Source organism: Tursiops truncatus, chromosome X (assembly GCF_011762595.2).
Source record: "Tursiops truncatus isolate mTurTru1 chromosome X, mTurTru1.mat.Y, whole genome shotgun sequence".
Classification (NCBI taxonomy): Eukaryota; Metazoa; Chordata; class Mammalia; order Artiodactyla; family Delphinidae; genus Tursiops; species Tursiops truncatus.
The window spans coordinates 15441295-15451156 of NC_047055.1; the positions used below are offsets into that span (position 1 = coordinate 15441295).

Sequence of the window (9862 nt, forward strand, 5' to 3'; positions counted from 1 at the left end):
AGCACATGTCTTCGATTGTTTTGGATACATTTTCCCTTTTCTAAAATCATGGTCTAAAAATCTTGCAATATTGTAATTTCATTTGTCAAGTGGGAAACCCCAAAGTGGAGGTGACGGATTTCAGGAAGTCCTCACAAACCTTCCAATTCTGTTTCTAAAACTCTGCTGCTTCTGCCACAAATCCTAAGACAGGAGACTCACACAAGTTAATTTTATTCTGAAGAGAAACACAGTGGAAAACAGAGGTCTGAGTTGCCTCATCTCCAGTGGAGTTGGAGCTGATAAGATTTTACTTAAAAATTCGCTACTTCAGGACTTCCCTGGTGGCTCAGTGGTTGAGAGTCCGCCTGCCGATGCAGGGGACGTGGGTCTGGGAAGATCCCACATGCCGCGGAGCGGCTGAGCCCGTGAGCCATGGCCGCTGAGCCTGCGCGTCCAGAGCCTGTGCTCCACAATGGGAGAGGCCGCAACAGTGAGAGGTCCGCGTACCGCAAAAAAAAAAAAAAAAGATTCGCTACTTCTACCCTGCTTTATTTACTGGAAAACTGGTATAAATCCTGAAATAGAGGGAAAATAAAAAGGAAATGGTCTCTTCTTTCCCACTGGATGTTTTCCCTGCTACAGCCCTTCTCTCTCAATTACACACACACACACACATACACACACACACACACACACCCATTTCGTTGGCCTTTCTATGGAGGTGAAGGGTACCTGTCTGGAGTTTCTGTCTCGTCCGTACTGCTGTGTCCATCAGAGTTTAGAGTGGGACACAGAAACCACCGAAGGCAATTCACGTAGAAAGGGATTTAAGGCAAGATATTCTGTTAACAAACTCTTTGCAAGAAAACAATTTGGAAGTTTAAAACAAAACAAACAAACAAAAAACCCCAACTAAACATGCAATTACTATATGGCCAACCAATTACACTCTTGAGCTAAGTGAAAACTAGAGTCACAGAAAAACCCGTACATGAATGTTCATAGCAGCTCTATCTGTAGCAGCCCCAGACTAGAAGCAGCCCAAATACCCTTCAATGGGTGAATGGCTGCACAAACCTGGGGCATCCACACCATGGATTGCTACTCAACAATAAAAAGGGATGGGCTGCTGATACACACGACTGGGATGGACCCCCAGGAAACTTAGGCTCAGTGAAAAAAGCCAGTTCCCAAAGACTGCAAGCTGTATGACTCCATTTATAATACTTTTTGAAGTGACAAAACTTGAGTAGTAAAGGGCAGATTAGTGGTTTCCAGGGATGAGAGATGGGGCTGTAAAAGGGCAGCAGGAGGCATCCTTGTGTTGCCAGATATTCTGTATTTTGATCTTGGTGGTAGATAAACGAACCTATACATGTGATAAACTGGCATAAAGCTAAACACACGTATGTACAAATGAGTACAGGTAAAACTGGGGAAATCTGCATAATAGAAGCAAATTGTATCAATGTCAATATCCTGCTTGTGATGTTGCACCGTAGTTTTTGAGCATGTGACCATGGGGGAAATTGGGTAAAGGGTGCACGGCATGTCACTGCATTATTTCTTACAAATACATTTTAATCTACAATGATTCCAATAAAAACCTTGGTTTAGAAAAAAAAAACTTTGTAAGGAGTGGAGGAAAAGAGGCTAGAGGGCTGTCACTGGGCTGCTGATGTCAAGGGCACACCCCCAGAGCTCCAAGCCAGAATTTAGGAAGCTGCTGCCGCCACCACCCTGACCGGCTCCGGTACTCATGCAACTTGTGACAGACCTAAACTTGGAACCTAGCTGCCGAAAACTTTTCTACTATGTGACCAGCAGGAGAAAGATGGTGCCTGTTTCCCTTCCACCTGTCATAGTCTGACTGGTAGAACTCAATTTCCAAAACCCTGGATGCAACATAACCTGGGAAATGTGGGCTTTAGCACTTCAGTTTTTCCAAATAGAATATGGAATGGAGTTGGAAGAGCCAATCATGTTTTTTACCCTAACCAGTTACTAGCTATGTGACCTCGGCAACACTTTTTACAAATTACAATCACCATTCTTAGATGACATGTTATATAAGGTTCTGGACACAATTCCAACGTGTTTTGGGGAGGGTTTCCCATACCACCAAGGAACATCAGCTGGGTGTGTCCTAACAACGCAACTCAATTTTTTTTTTTTGGCCAGGGATTGACCCCACGCCCCCTGCAGTGGAAGCGTGGTGTCTTAACCACTGGACCGCCAGGGAAGTCCCAGCGTAACTCAATTCTGACACTTGTTACCAGGAGGTACCTTGGTCTCTAAGCCAAGGAGAGAGGCTACAGAAGGAACCAACCCTGCTAACACCTGATCTTGTTCTTCCAGCCTCCAGAACTGTGAGGAAACAAAATTCTGTTGTTTAAGCTCTCAATCTGTGGCAGCCTCAGCAAACCAATATACTGCTCTACCACTGTTCTCGGGCCCTCTCCAGATTCTGGGACAGCAAGACCATAGAAATGAGTGTCGCTCCCACAAGACTCCTAGGCGAGCAAAGCTTTCTATTGGAAGGAGAGCTGGTGCACGAGGGAGAAGGTATGAAAGAATGCCAGCTCCCCGAGGACTTTCAGGGAAGGGGTTTTAAAGGTCATGTGAGGGAGGGGATGCAGGAGCCTGTGCTCAGGTCTCCAATTCGCTGGCGTCAAGGTGAAGTTTAGAGCATCATCAACCATCTGGTTTCAATAGGTCTGGGGTCCACATGCTTGTAGTCAGCAGTTTTCGTCTGCTTCCTGCAAAAACAAATTAGGAATGTGTGTCAGGCCTTTATCTATATCTTTCAGGGAACCGGCAGTTCAGTGGTTCTGCTAGGTGGCGGTTTTACAGTCCTGCTTTTGTACTTTGGAAACTGTGTACATTCATCAGTGGAACAGAGATAATCTTCTACTCCTGTGGGTCTTTGGTTATTTTCTCAGAAGGCCAAGCCTTTAGGTGCTTTGTTTTACTGGGCCTGTCAAGCCCACTAACTCAAGGCCATTCCCCAGTCCTTTTCCAAAATGGCTGTACTCCTGTCTTCCTGTCTCATCACCTTTCTTCAGAGAATTTTTCTAGAGAAATATCCTTCTTTTTTTTTTTTTTTTTTTTTTTGCGGTACGCGGGCCTCTCACTGTTGCGGCCTCTCCCGCTGCGGAGCACAGGCTCCGGACGCGCAGGCTCAGCGGCCATGGCTCACGGGCCCAGCCACTCCGCGGCATGTGGGATCTTCCCGGACCGGGGCACGAACCCGTGTCCCCTGCATCGGCAGGCGGACTCTCAACCACTGCGCCACCAGGGAAGTCCAATATCCTTCTTTTTAAACCTCCCACTGTATTTCTGAACTACCATTTCCCTCAATATTTTGTAATTATTTTATTTGCAAGCCCTAAAATATAATTGATTTTCTTTCCATGGGTCTTCCACTGTCATGCTTCTTACCAGGACAGGCCAGCAGTGTGATCGGAGGTCTCGGCTGCCAGATAAACTTGGCACGTCCTCCCTAAGGATCCACTTTTTCAGCAATTTGGGGGAATGTTAAATAATTTATCTGCAAATTAATTCAAAGCATATTTATATTAAAACAGACATAAGTTTTTAATAGAATCTAGTAGATTTCAAAGACATTTCTTGCTTATAGCGAGTTGCCCTAGTGAGAGGGTTTCCTCTCCTCTGCCTCAGGGCCTCTCTGTTAACCAGTGATGCAGCCCTCTGCTGGGGCTAGTAACAGACCTTCCTTTAGTCATTCTCTGAATGGAACGGACAGGGGAGAGGCAAGTGAATCCAGAGACAAGTCTATCCATAAAGTTAAGGCATATTGCTGACATGCTTAGGGGACAGAGAGATTTTTAATGAAATCCTGAGCTCTTCTATTTTGGGATTTGAAGGGTGTAAGGGTCTTTCCTCCCACCCCCACCCCCATTTTTTGTACGGGCCCTGCCAGCATGCGGGATCCTAGTTCCCCGACCAGGGATCGAACCCGCGCCCCCGCCTGCAGTGGAACCGCGGAGTCTTGACCACTGGACCGCCAGGGAAGTCCCAAGTCTGTAAGGGTCTTGCAGGTTAGGTTGGGCACCTCCTAGTCACTCAGTTTGTGATTTCAAGCGCTGGTCTGTGCTGATCCGTTGGGGAGAGGAATATGTACAGTGCAGAGAAGCAGAGCAGTGGGCATAAGGAAGTTCCTCTCTCCTCCCTGGTTCCAGCCAATGCTTAGGTACACACACCTGCTACCCTGCCAGCGTCTGAGTCAGCTCCTCTCCTCTCCCTGCCCTATGTGCAACTGCCACACGGAAGCCAAATTCGACAGACGTCAAGCTAGGACGCCACCTTGCATCTGAATTACTTTTTGAAATTCGGCATGTCCAGGTTTACTGACCTGTGCAGTCTTTTCAACATTTCCTTCTGCTGCACATGGTTGGGGTCACAAACTTTCGTCTTGCTCTGCCAGTCATCTGACTACAACATTTTGAATCGAGTTACTTGGAATCTCGTGCCTGGTTCCAAGCCTCAGAAAAACACGAGAAGATCCAGAAAGCAGGTTAGGCGTGAGGCCGGTCATTGCCCCTATCCGTGACCCCATTCAGGGCCCTTGTAACGCTAGTGCCCTTCAGGAAACAGAGAACCAGACTCCTCAAAGGGCATTGCAGCAGGTTTCCAGGAATTACTTATCAAAGCCGATGACCCAGGGGCCGTGACCCCTAGATTCGGACGGGATTCAGGGCTTTCTCCTAAGGGAAATGTCTGCCCCTACTTCTTCCCAGCATCCTCGGATAGTGTGACGATTCCTGGGAGATTCAGGAGGGTGGAGGGGAGGACGTGCAGCGTGAGATGGTGAAGTCAGGCCGCCGACGGTCCGCCCCGTCCACTGCCAGCCCTTGCAAGCGGCATGCCTGGCGTAAAGACCCGGCATCCCAGCCTCTCCTGAGGATCCGGATAAGCCCGCGCAGGCGCGCCCGACGCCTCGCCTGGCGCGCGCGCTGCCGGAAGTGGGCGGGGCCTTTCAGCGTGGAGGGCGGGGCCTGCCGCCGGCGCGGCGGTGCGTCGTGCGGTGATGCAGCTGACGCTGCGCCCGCCAGGCCGCAGTCCGGCCGCCCCGCCCCCGGCCCGCCCCGCCGGCCCCCCAGGCGGCCCTGTCAGAGTGCGGCAGCGGGCGGCGCGCGGCTGGTCCTTGCAGCCGGCGAGGAGGCTCCTGCGGCACACCCCCGGCGGTCGGCGCCTCTCTTCAGCGCGCGCGGACATGGCCCAGGCAGCGGCGTGCTGCCCCAGCGCCCGCGGCTCCGGGGACGGCGAGACTGGCAAGCCCAGGAAGGTGGCGCTCATCACGGGCATCACAGGCCAGGTGAGCAGGGGCGGGGGCCGCGGGCACGTGTGCGCGCGGGGCGCCGGGGGGGCGGCCGCGGGGGCGCCGGGAGCTCGGGCCGCGAGGAGGCCGGTGCCCGCGCGCGGGGCTCCCTTGCTGCCCGGTCCCCTCGCCCGGGTCCCAGGTCGCGGAGGAAGTAAGACGGAGCGGTGCTGTGCAGTCACAGACCAGGAAATGTTTTCTTGTTTTGTGTTTTCTTACACGTTAAAAGCCACCTCGCAGGAACTTCCGAGACCGCGGCCGCACCTGGACGTGGGGCAGGCTGGTCTGGGCTCGGGCCAGGTCCCCTCCCTGCCCCAGACCCTCAGGAGTGTCCGGAGCCCGGCCCACCCTGTGCATTGTCCCCTCATTTGTTGGGTGTTGTGCTGGCTTCTGCAGCCCCTGGTACAGTGCTGATCTCTGGTTGCCACGTAAATCCCTGCTGGTGGAGTTTACTGCTCTGCTTCGCATTTATCTCCCAGGACAGTGACTCCCGCCGTGGGTCTCGGAGCGCTGTGAGGTTAATGCAAAGGATCTGGAGAGCCATACCTGCTGTCCAGTTTCTTAGTCGTGTTGGGTGAGAGCTTGTTGAGCTACTCATTCTGCTGAACATTTTATATATTACTATGTAAGAGGCAGGTACAGTTTTTGTCCCCATTTTACACCTGGCTTAGTAAGTAAGGTTAAGTATGTTCCTTGAAGGCGCACACCTCATGAGTGTCAGGGCTGAGATCTGAACCCAAGAGTTGCTCTAGTCATTTTGTTATACTGCCTCTGTGGTAAGCCACATTAAGTTACAGCCCTGTGTGTGTGTGTGTGTGTGTGTGTGTGTGTGTGTGTGTGAGAGAGAGAGAGACAGACAGAGACAGAGAGACAGAGACAGACAGAGACAGAGACAGACAGAGACAGAGACGGGGGAGTAGGGGAGAGAGAGGGACTGTTTTACTCTAAGAAGAGGTCTCAGATTCAAGGTGAGGTTGAAACCGCTGCTCTGGCCCTTAGGGCTGTCGTGGCCTTTGTGCTAAGATGGGCTTTTGCATGGGTTGTCCCACGTTCGCCCTTGAGAGTGCATGCAGGTGGCCAGGGTGCCTGTCTGCTGTGCATCTCTAGTGCTCACTGCCAGCAGTCACTCCAGCTTTCTTCCTCCTGTCTCTTCCTGACAGTAGTTGTGAATCATTCCCGGGTTTTTTTTTACCTTATTAAATCACCTCGAAGAAAACCAGGCTGTGCTCTGCATTGCCGCTTCAAGGCCCTCTGCCAGCCATCCCCAGGGCTCACCTCATGGTCTAATTATGCTTGCTCTTTGCTACACCCGGGGAAATGTTATTGCTGCTCCCTGAATATTGCTGCCTTGTACCTCCGTGGGGTCATTATTTTGCACCTGAATGCCCTCACAAGTCTTACTCCTTTTAACTCAGCTAAAAGCCTCAGCCAAATGCAATCATTCCAGGCTTTGTATTTTCAATTCTTTGTATTTACAGATGTGCAATCCATGTTGGCTACATAGATAGTTCACATAGCTTAGTTCTTTGGTTTCTTAACTCCTTTAGGGTAGAAACCTTCTTTTGAGCTTACTACCTCCCATGTGGCTTCACCTAGTGGGCTTCCAAAATGTTGACTTACTCTTCCCATGAACAGAACTTGTCTCTACTGTGTGCCTGCAGGGTGCAAGGCTTGCTTTGTGGCTGCTGGGAGCCAGAGCCTACGTAAGCTGTACTCTCTGCCCTCCAGGATCTCACAGTTTTTGAGGGACTTAATGCACATGTCAAAGTCCGTATTTTATAAATATGTTAGGGGCCGCATGCCTGGTTCATCCAACCTCACTGAATGCTGGCAGTAGCAGGGGCTGTGTTTGGGGAGAACAGCGTGTACAGGAGTGCAGAGAGGGGAGAGTTTGGGGGGCCATGAGGACCAAACATAGTAATAATGGGAGGAAAGAGAATTTATTACATTTTGTACCCCTTGCTTATTTCCAAAAAGATTCTGAGGTGGCTTCAATAAAAAAAAACACAGCATTGGACCATCCTAAGAAGAATGAAAAAAATAGGAGTCTGCAGTGAAGGCTGTAGAACGATGGAGGTAGTGTCCCCAACACTGAGGACAGCTGCCAGGTGGGCATGAAATTCAGCTTTGAGCTTCCTGACCGTCGAGGCAGAGTGGGTGGGCACGTGGAACTTTGTTAGTACTGAACTCTCGGGGACACAGAACAACATGATGCACAATGAGCTCGATGGAGTCATCTCCTCAGGACGCTCTTGTTACCCCGATGGACTGTGGGAGCACATTTTTCGGTAGGTGGAGACTTCAGAGAACTGAATGGTCAGCGTTTGTGGGGTTTTCCCTTTCTGATATCTGTTATGTCAAGCTAGTCTCTGCCAGGAGCATAGGCAAGTTGGAACTGTAGATTACCTTGTCAGGTGTCCTTGGTACGAAATTAATATTGGTGTTTTAAATATGGACGAACTGACACGTTGAGGTCCTCCACACCTGCAAGCAGCCTAGGTTTTCCTTAGGAAGCGCTTTAGATGTGGTCAGACATCTAAGCAAACACCAAGTCCAGAGTTCTGCGCCATGACACATGGAAGGCAAAGTGTTTATCTTTAAATGGTTGGAAAGTTAGTCCTGGTCAAGAGGAGTTAACTTGTCTGCTGTTGGCAGACAACACATTTTTACCAAGTCTTGCGTAGAGGAAAGAGATGGACCCTTTGAGCTGTCAGGCAGATTATTTAAGCTGTAATATTTTGTTTCAGAATTTTATTTTTATGGCCTTATTTTTTATTTTCACTAATTTAATTATTTTCTTTTGAGCATGTTCTAGCTGCCATCAGACAACCATAGCCTTTAAAGAGAGCATGTTTAAAACAGATACCCAGATTCCCTAGACTTAGGTGGCTCTCACAGGCTTTATCTTCTTCATTTAAGATGCTGGAAAATGGTAATTGAGAATTGGCAGGAAGTACCATTCTTTCCACAGTTTTCCTTATCCCTTTTAAATAATGCTTCAATGGGATCATAATAGATGATGGGGATATTACGTCTTCTGGTTTTACTTTCTAATCCATATTTGGTGTCCCGCAAATTTCTGCATTCCAGTATTGGCATCAGAATCATCACTTGTGTAGATAGAGATTTCGTGAAATGTGATGAAGTCTATTAAAATAAGCCTATTTGATTGGTAATGGCTACATGGAATCGTGGAGCCAAAGCTGTGTCCAGTTCAAGGGAGAGGCCCATGATAGATTAGTGATGTCTGCCTGGGAGAGGGATGGGAGTGATGGCACAGTGCTATGTCTTTACAGGATTGTGAATCCTTGGGTTTAGGAAAAAAGTGTCTTAATCACTTATCCCCTATATCTAGCATAACTGGTAAAGGTTAGGTACTCAAAATATTTCATAATTAAGTCTTTACTTACTGATGTTTATTATCTTGCAGAAAACTTGCCTGGAAGTTGTAGAAGTCTGTAGAAATGAGAACAGAATGCAGTTGTTGTTGGTCGGGTAGAAGCAAGGCATTTCAGGGTACTGTGGGGGAATTGGACAGTGTATACCCAACATAGTTGCAATTTAGGAGATAAAATGATTTGTTGTAACTTCAGATTTAAAGGATTTAGAAAATACCCATTTCAGGGAAAAAAAGTAACATATCCAGTTTTGTATGATAGATTGCCTACCGTTTTTGTACTCATGTTAACCATTGAATTAAAAAAAAATTCCGTTGTCGTGTGCATTGAGATCTTCGTACCGGAGTTAAATAACCATCATTGTGTGGAGGAGGAGGGGAGGCTGAGAAGGTGTGATTCCCCAGGTCACACAGCCGGTTAGCACGGGGGCTAGGACTGATCAACACTGTACTTCACTGACAGCAAAGGGGCTGCTTTGAGCCAGAAAAATTGGGGTAAAGGAGTCTATGGTAGTGAAATGTGGAGGATGGTGTTCTGTAAAGTTGAATAATAATAAATTACACCTGAAAAGCCATCAAATCTATTTCAGTATTTAAGGAAAAGGTGACTATGTTAAGTTTTATAACATTTAACATCTTATTTTGACAAAATTTTTGCAGTTTGAAAAGATTGAGAGGCAATTAAATAGGAGTCTTTAGTATTTAACTTACAAAGGAAAATTAATAAAATACAGGGACTAGAGAAGGTGGTTCACGTTCGGCCATTCCTTAGAGAACTCGGACACTCCCTTCATTGGAGGCGTATGCTGTCCCGAGCTAGAGTTGCCTCCGGAGCCTGCAGACTTCTTGAGCACGGCCTGTCTCCCCATTACGCGCAAAAGCCCAGTGCTTCTGTCTCCATGTGGGGCTTCGGGACTCCAGGGCTGAAATCGAGGGGAGTTTTATTAGTTACCACCTGATCGCTGAGATGAACTAGAAGAACTGCTAATTGTCCTTGTGATCTTGAACGGCTTTCTTTGAGGTGTGGAGTTCTCAACTTGCCTGTCCTTTGAAGCAGCCTTTCCTCAACTTTTGTTAGAGGTTTTCACTAAACTGGGATTATTTGGCTATGATTCCATATAAAGAATCAGGCTTAAGGAGTG

General features: G+C 48.3%; 1 long non-coding RNA gene across 1 annotated transcript; it reads right to left on the reverse strand.

Annotated features, from left to right (window-relative positions):
• LOC141277629 (uncharacterized) lies at positions 1 to 4907 on the reverse strand. The gene is made up of 3 exons (XR_012329333.1): positions 4358 to 4907; positions 3424 to 3532; positions 1 to 2741 (listed from the first exon to the last, which is right to left on the reverse strand). It is a non-coding gene; the product is annotated as an uncharacterized lncRNA (long non-coding RNA).
• Between the last annotated feature and the right edge of the window lie 4955 nt (positions 4908 to 9862).